Below are 9,618 nucleotides of genomic sequence, written 5' to 3'. Positions count from 1 at the left end.
CCCCCCGCACCGTCCCCGGCCCTATCCACCGCGCCGAGCACCCCCCGCACCCTCCCCTGGCAATCAAGAATCGGTGTACTGCTTACGGCAAAAGCAATATATTTTGCTTGGTAATTGCTGAACTTTTTTTGCGCGTTGACATGCGTCACACACAATAGATGCCATGGTAGTCTCTATCGTCACAGGGTACCAAGCTTCAAGTCCTCGTCCAACGCATCAAGGAATCAAGCTCTCTCCGATGCCAACCTTCAAGTCCTCGTCTAACGCGTCGAGGTATCGAACTGTCTCTGGTGCCATGCTCTCGCCAGATCTGTTGTGCCGAAGGTTAAGGTCATGTGTCCAAAAGCACTGGCGAGTCATTACCTAGGTCAAATGAATTCCTATGTGCACCTTCTCTTGTGTCTAGTGTGTCTTATGCATGTCAATGTGCAAAAGTTCATAAATTGCCTTCTCGCGAATCCACTCATGACCAGAAGGGTTGTCGAGTCATTCCTTAGGTCAAATGAATTCTCTTGTGGAACTTTTCTTGACTTGAGTGTGTCTGATGCATGTCAATGTGCAAAAGTTGATAAATTACCATCTTGAGATTCCACTTACATTACTCACACACCTCTTGAACTTGTTCATTTTGGTGTTTTTGGTCCCGTAATTATAGCCGGTTTACATGGATTAATGTCCCACAACGTAAATCTAACGTAGGGCAAGCCTTCTACACTTTCCAGAAGCACATGTTGAGCGCATGCATAACAGCAAGATTAAGGGCTTTAGGTCGATTGGGGATGATAATATCATCGCCCATCTAGGTATTTCCAAAGAGAAGGTATTACACGTCGTGTATCATGCCCTCACAGACATATTGCCGAGCAAGAACACCAACATATTGTTGAAACACGCTTAACTATCCTCACTCATTCTTCTCTCCCAGGTTAGATTTTTGGGATGAAACAAGCAGAGTTCTTGTCATTCATTTTTCATTTTTTTTCTCTCCCGCTTAGATAATTCATGTTGAATATTTTTATGTCTGCTAATAAGTGCATCCCCCAAAAGAATTATGTATGCATGACTTGTAATTTTTTTTTTGCATAACAAGCTATTTAACTTCTTTTTAGCAGAGGATCAAGCTTAGTTGATGTGGCAGGTGACATTTTGTTTATTCTGCAAAAAAAAATATACATGCATACATTTTTTAATCGCTGATATGGGGTCCATTCTCAATAATCCACTAAGAAAAAAGGGTTTTCCCTTTTCTTTCAAGAAAGAACTTGGCCGAAATATCGCCTTTTCATTAAAAAGAAATACGTAAGTGAAGAAACATGTACCCTGACTTATTTTTAGTGAAGCGGAACAAAAAATAAAGGAAAAGAAAATTAGCCATCACATAAGCACCTTTGCAGTCGACATGACGTGATACATTCTAGGTTAACTGCACATATATTTTGTAGTGGTAGCATGATTTCTTTATATTAATATCTTTATCGTTTTGGTAGGACAATCTAGCATTATTTTTATTTATTGCTATTTTGGCTTTATTTTGCAGGTACATTAGGATAGGACAATGATCCCTTTTCCTTTTAGATAGAATTTATGATAAATAAACGGAAACACTAACGCCCACACGTGTGGGCGTTACCCAACTCGCCCACACACCTCGATCGTCGTTCAGTGCCTTTTGCGTGAATCTTGGCAAAAAAAGGTTGATTTTGTGTGCCACGTAGGACGGGGCTGGTGTGTGGGCGTTGGAGAGTTTGCCCACACGCTAGCACCACGCTGTTTGCCAGCTGCGCTGTGTGGGCGAACTAGTTTCTGCCCACACAGCCAGCCACCTAGTTCATGCGCGTGTGGGCGAACTACTTTTCGCCCACACGACACTCCTACATTGTGGATGGCAACTGCAGTTAGACGAACGTGGCAACTAGGTAAACACACATGGCAACTGTGATTTTTTGCTAGACGGCAATTGCAGTTGCGCGTACGTGGCAACTAGATAAACACACATGACAACTATGGTTGGACCACACATAGCAACTAGGTAAACATACATGGCAACTACTGTTTGACCATATGTGGCAAGTAGTTAATCACACACGTAGTTGAACCACACATGGCAACTAGATAAACGCACATGTCATCTACTATTTGACAATATGTGGCAAGTAGTTAATCACACACGGCAACTACGGTTTGATTACACGCCACAACTACCATAAATTAGACATGGCAACTATAGTTAACCAAAACAGATAGAGTTGCTATGCTTTTACAACTACACTTGCCATCCCGGATAACTACATCTGCCAACCAAGATGGCAACTACATCGTCATCCCGCGGTGTACCTAACGTAGTTGCGCTAGGACGTGTAGGCATTTTTGCTTCGTGCCACACGCACGGGGTGAAGATGAGTAGTACTTGTTGGCGTGTGGCACGAAGTAGCCGCCCCACACGTGTGGGCAATTCTAATATCCGCCCACGCACATCCCGTGTGGGCTGCCTCCTGCTCACACCACACACGGTGTGTTGGCGCATGTCGAATATACTACACGTGTGGCACTTATCGGCATCCTAAATAAAAACCCATTTAAAAGGGGAAACCAAAGTCTTTTACAAGTTGCAGACGAACCAGGGCCCAAGTCCAAGTCTTCCCGAGAGAGATAACCACAACTTGTCTCGTTCCTCCAGATCTTGGCGACCATGGCGAAGGCGGCAAGGCTCTGTCGCCGTCGCGGCTGTGGCCTCCCGGAGGAGATCCTTGTCTGGGAGATCCTCATCTGCCTGCCCCCGAAATCCCTCCTGCGCTGCCAAGCCGTCTGTTGCGGATGGCGTTGCGCCATTTCCACCACTGGCTTCCTCCTGGCACACCACGTCGGCCAGCCCACCCTACCCGTCTTCCTAGCCAGGGACCAAATCTTCGGCCTTCAACCACCGATAGTAGTATTTGACACCATAGCTGAGTCGTTTCGGCGGATGCGTGCTCCAGCTGTTTCCACCAAAGAATATATCTTCGATATATATGGCACACTTAGCATCTACGGAGGTATGGAAAGTATTAATGTGTATTCAATTCTGAAAGAAAAAGAAACTATTGATATACGGGTGTTGCGGGACTACGAAAGCGAGGTTTGGGACTTTAAGTACCGAATCCGACTGCCGCTTGAAACAATCAGGCACAACTTTGAAAACCATGATGACTATCATTTGGACATTGTTTTGGGGGATGGTGAAGTGCTCCTGCAGATGCTTATTGGTCAGTATCTGATTCACGTTGACAGTGATTGCACATTGCTTGATAATTTCACTCTTGGTCGCCAAATCCTTCGTATGACTAAAACCGGCTCAAGCAAAGTCTTGTTCATCATAGCTTTTTTCCTTCTCTAGAAGGTTATGCTATGAATGCTTCACCTTGGTTGCCGAAATCTCTGAATCTTTAAATGTCCACTCAAGCAAGCTGCATCCGATTCTTAGATCAACTTGGACACTACTCATTAACATAAGTTGCATAAGAGTCAACTTTTCAATGAAACATTCTGTTATAATTCATTTTTCATCATGAATCAACTGCATCTGGTTAGGTAGTTCTTATGGAAACAAAGATGCTCGCGATTGTAGTCCGAATTGGACATGATTATATTTCTCTCATCCCGAGGAGTTGTAGGTTTCCTATAGAATGGACTAGTACTGCAACCTAGAATTCTATGAATACATTTTTTGTGCTTCTATCCTCACAGAGATTTTGTATTACATTGTTCGGAATGATCTATTACTATTTCACTATTCGTGCTAAACATTTTAAGAATTAGTGCTTCAGTTGAAGAAACAATACTTGTACTGTAAACTTAAGAAAGGTGAGCCATGATCTGGCTCGGCTCCAAGATTGTATTCACGTCTCAAGCGGACAACACCAGGCCTATTGTGTGACTGTACAGCTGTAGGAGCAAGTTAAAAGTCACTCTGATTAGCCTGAATCTAATTCTTAGTTGCAACTTATAGAAGGAATTTGGAACTTCTTTGACAGTGATAAATTGGTAGTGTGGTGAATGTCTTTTATGCGCTCAACTCATGTCAGGTTCTCAATACACTAGTAGAAAATAGGGCTACCGTTCGGGCCTGGCCAGCCCATTAGTCCCGGTTCTTCAAGAATCGGGACCCATGGGGGGTATTAGACCCGGTTTGTGAGCCCAGGAGGCCGGCCGGGGCCTCGTGGACATTGGTCCCAGTTCGTGTGGAACCATTTGTCCCGGTTCAAGCCACGAACCGGGACCAATGGTCCTCGCTCCTGGCCCACAACCATTGGTCCCGGTTCATGCCATAAACCGGGACAGAAGGGGGTGCTTTAGTCCCGGTTCATGCCATGAACCGAGACAAATAACTTGCCTATATATACCCACCGCCGCGGCAGAGCACTCCAGTGCTCTGTTTTTTCAATCCGGCGAGGAGAGGGCATTTGGGTGCTCTAGTTCACCTCCTATGCACATGAGGTGTTCGATGGAATGCCCGAGCCACACTAGTTAAGCTTTCTCCTCTCGAAGCTCGACCTCGGAGCTCCATTTTTTTCGAGATTTGTCTAGATTTAGCGGTCCGTCACGCCCTGTCCCTGTTTTCACCACCGTTGATTGCCCGCGCTAATCTCGTCACCGGCACCACCGTGGTGAACCCCTTGTTCTTATCTTCTTTCTGATACTTGTCTGATTTTCTTCCTTTAGGTAGATATTTGTCTGATTTTCTTACTTTTGACACACATAATTATATATAATGCACGCAGATGAACCGGCAATGGATGTATGGTGACAGACACACCTCTGTACATTAAGGGCGTGCATAATTTTTTCGAAGTGGCTGAGGCAAACAAGCAGAATGGTTTTATGTGTTGTCCATGCACTAAATGTGGGAATACGAAGTCTTACTCTGACCGGAAAATCCTTCACACCCACCTTCTTTACAAGGGTTTCATCCCACACTATAATGTTTGGACGAGGCACGGAGAAATAGGGGTTATGATGGAAGACGGCGAAGAAGAAGAGGACGATGACAACTATGTGCCCCCTGAATACGGTGATGCTGCAACGGGGGGAGCTGCTGAAGATCAAGAGGAACCAGACGATGTGCCCGATGATGCTGCAACGGGGGAAGCTGTTGAAGATCAAGAGGAACCAGACGATGTGCCCGATGATGTTCTCCGCCGGGTCATTGTCGATGCAAGGACGCAATGCGAAAGTCAAAAGGAGAAGCTAAAGTTCGATCGCATGTTAGAGGATCACAAAAAAGGGTTGTACCCCAATTGCGAAGATGGCAACACAAAGCTGGGTACCATACTGAAATTGCTGCAGTGGAAGGCAGAGAATGTTGTGCCTGACAAAGGATTTGAGAAGCTACTAAAAATATTGAATAAGAAGCTTCCAAAGGATAATGAATTGCCCGATAGTACGTACGTAGCAAAGAAGGTTGTATGCCCTCTAGGATTGGAGGTGCAGAAGATACCTGCATGCCCTAATGACTGCATCCTCTACCGCAGTGCGTACAAGGATTTGAATGCATGCCCGATATGCGGTGCATTGCGGTATAAGATCAGAAGAGATGACCCTGGTGATGTTGACGGCGAGCTCCGCTGGAAGAGAGTTTTTGCGAAGGTGATGTGGTATGCTCCTATAATACCACGGTTGAAACGACTGTTCAGAAACAAAGAGCGTGCCAAGTTGATGTGATGGCACAGTGAGGACCGTAAGAAAGACAGGAAGTTGAGAGCATCCGCTGATGGGTCGCAGTGGAGAAAAATCGAGAGAGAGCACTAGGCTGAGTTTGCACATGACCTAAGGAACACATGGTTTGGTTTAAGCGCGGATGGCATTAATCCTTTCGGGGAGCAGTGCAGCAATCACAACACCTGGCCGGTGACTCTATGTATGTATAACCTTCCTCCTTGGATGTGCATGAAGCGGAAGTTCATTATGATGCCAGTTCTCATCCAAGGCCCTAAGCAACCCGGCAAGGACATTGATGTGTACCTAAGGCCATTAGTTGAAGAACTTTTACAGCTGTGGAATGGAAACGGTGTACGTGTGTGGGATGAGCACAGACAGGAGGAATTTAACCTGCACGCGTTGCTGTTTGTAACCATCAACGATTGGTCCGCTCTCAGTAACCTTTCAGGACAGACAAACAAGGGATACCATGCATGCACGCACTTTTTAGCTGACACCGAAAGTATATACCTGGGAAGCTGCAGGAAGAATGTGTACCTGGGCCATCGTCGATTTCTTCCGACCAACCATCAATGTCGAAAGAAAGGCAAGCATTTCAAAGGCGAGGCAGATCACCGGAAGAAGCCCGCCATGCGTACCGGTGATTACGTACTTGCTATGGTCAATGATTTACACGTAATCTTTGGAAAGGGTCCCGGCGGACTAGCTGTTCTGAGTGACGCTGAGGGACACGCACCCATGTGGAAGAAGAAATCTATGTTTTGGGACCTACCCTACTGGAAAGACCTAGAGGTCCGCTCTTCGATCAACATGATGCACGTGATGAAGAACCTTTGCGTGAACCTGCTAGGCTTCTTGGGCGTGTCTGGGAAGACAAAAGATACAACTGAGGCACGGGAGGACCTGCAACGTTTGCACGAAAAAGACGGCATGCCTCCAAAGCAATATGAAGGTCCTGCCAGCTATGCTCTTACCAAAGAAGAGAAGGAAATCTTCTTTGAATGCCTGCTTAGTATGAAGGTCCCGACTGGCTTCTCGTCGAATATAAAGGGAATAATAAATATGGCAGATAAAAAGTTTCAGAACTTAAAGTCTCATGACTGCCATGTGATTATGACGCAACTGCTTCCGGCTGCATTGAGGGGGCTTCTACCAAAAACGTCCGATTAGCCATTGTGAAGCTATGTGCATTCCTCAATGCAATCTCTCAAAAGCTGATCGATCCAGAAATCATACCAAGGCTAAGGAGTGATGTGGTGCAATGTCTTATCAGTTTCGAGTTGGTGTTCGCACCATCCTTCTTCAATATCATGACGCATGTCCTAGTTCATCTAGTTGACGAGATTGTCATTCTGGCCCCGTATTTCTACACAATATGTACCCCTTTGAGAGGTTCATGGGAGTCCTAAAGAAATATGTCCGTAACTGCGCTAGGCCAAAAGGAAGCATCTCCATGGGCCATCAAACAGAGGATGTCATTGGGTTTTGTGTTGACTTCATTCCTGGCCTTAAGAAGATAGGTCTCCCTAAATCGCGGTATGAGGGGAGACTGACTGGAAAAGGCATGCCTGGAGGGGAGACAATAATATGCAGGGACGGATATTCTTGGTCTCAAGCACACTACACAGTTCTACAGAACTCTACCTTGGTGACCCTTTATGTCGATGAACACAAGAACAATCTGCGCTCCAAACACCCGAAACAGTGCGATGACTGGATTACTTGTGAACACATCATGACTTTCAGCAGTTGGTTGGAAACACGTCTCAGAGGTGAAAACACTGTTTGTGAGGAGTTGTACTCGTTGTCCAGGGGACCATCTTCGACTGTAATGATTTGGAAAGGATATGAGATAAATGGGAATACATTTTACACGATCGCCTAAGATCAAAAGAGCACCAACCAAAACAGCGGTGTCCGCTTTGATGCAGCCACCGAGAGGGGAAAGGACACATATTATGGTTACATAGTGGACATATGGGAACTTGACTATGGAGCAGATTGTAAGGTCCCTTTGTTTAAATGCAACTGGGTCAATCTGTTAGGAGGCGGGGTACAGGTAGACCCACAGTACGGAATGACAATAGTGGATCTAAACAATCTTGGGTACACTGACGATCCATTCGTCCTAGCCAATGATGTGGCACAAGTTATCTATGTGAAGGACATGTCTACCAAACTGAGAAAAAGAAAAAATAAGGAAGCGAATACATCATACGATGAGCCAAAGCGCCACATAGTTCTTTCAGGATAAAAGGGACATCGTGGGAGTGGAGGGCAAGACAGACATGTCCGAAGATTATGAAAAGTTTCATGAAATTCCTCCCTTCAAAGACAAGGCTGACCCAAGCATCCTGATAAATGATGAAGATTATCCATGGTTACGGCGCAATAAGGAAAGGACACAAGCGAAGAAAAAGTGAAGACTTTCTCCACAACTATTATGATGATACGATGCCAACTTTCAACCTTTTCGTAGTTCATTTGAGATGCCTGTTGTAACAGACAAGTTTCCGTATGAAATCCTGATACTTCGAAAGAGAGTGTCCGTTTTGTACATGAAGTGCATCCAGTTTTTGTCGTAACCCTCTCAACTTTCTTGCACATGCTATGTTGATGAAATGATGATACCATGCCAACTTCCAACCTTTCCAGAGTTTATTTGAAATGCTTTTAAATTTCAGGGTCTTATAGCTCAAAATAATCAGTAAATGCACGAAAAATAACAAATGAAGTCAGAAAGGGTTGAAAATTGATGATGTGGTTTTGAATTGTGCATTTTGAACACACAAAAAGTCAGGAGTTCAAATAAGTTTAAAAAAATGAAATCCCTGTGTAACAGATGAGTTTCCGTATGAAACCCTGATACTTCGAAAGAGATTGTCCATTTTGTACACGAAGTGTATCCAGTTTTTCCCATAACCCTCTCAACTTTTTAGTACATGCTATGTGGGTGAAATGATGACACCATGCCAACTTTCAACCTTTTCAGAGTTGATTTGAAATGCTTTTCAATTTCAAGGTCTTATAGCTCAAAAAAAACCAGTAAATGCTTTTATAAAACTCTAATAGCAAAAGGAATCAACTAAAAAGCTTTTATAAACCTCTTGTATTTTTTAAATTAAAATTATATAAAATTTATGCAACTAAAATTATCAAAGTATTTTCTGTTCAAAACATGAAAAGCAGAAATAATTATCATAAAGAATTTTTTGTTAGAAACTTCAGTAGCAAAAAGAATAGTCATAAAGTTTTTTTTGAGAGAAACTAAAATAACAAAATCTGTTTTTCAATATAATGATAAAACGCAGTAATATTAAATAGCAGGAAAAAGTATCACTCCAAATATATTTTTAGTTGCATAAAGATTATAATTATTCAAATTTGGAAACTAATGGAGTAACAAAAAGATTATAATTATTCTGAGCTAAAAGAAAAACGAATAAAAAAATAAGGCAAAAATCAAAGGAAAATAAATAATTCAAAGCAAAAAATAAAACAAAAAAAATAAAAAGTGCCACCTCAAGGGCCACCACGACCTGCATATGACTAGAAACCCAACAATGGGCCAGGATTCAGGTCCGCAGTAGGCCCAATAGGCCCACGGGCACATATATTGCGTTTAGGCCCGTAAGCCTGCATTTGAGAGGAGCTCGAGAGGGCAGCGGGACTGGGGCTTATAAATCACTCTCGAGCTCCCTCAGCTAGCGAGGTGGGACTAAACTTTCGTGCCGCGACGCGGGCAGCACAAGGCCTTTAGTCCCGGTTGGTGGCACCAACCGGGACTAAAGGGGTGCATTGGTCCCGGTTGGTGGCACAAACCGGTACCAATGCCAACCCTTTAGTCCCGGTTGGTGCCACCAACCGGGACCAAAGGCCTCTGCTTCCCGCCCTTTGGGCTGCTGAAAAGAGGCCTTTGGTCCC

Source organism: Triticum dicoccoides, chromosome 3B, assembly GCF_002162155.2.
Source record: "Triticum dicoccoides isolate Atlit2015 ecotype Zavitan chromosome 3B, WEW_v2.0, whole genome shotgun sequence".
Lineage (NCBI taxonomy): Eukaryota > Viridiplantae > Streptophyta > Magnoliopsida > Poales > Poaceae > Triticum > Triticum dicoccoides.
Note: the sequence above shows the minus strand (reverse complement) of the source record.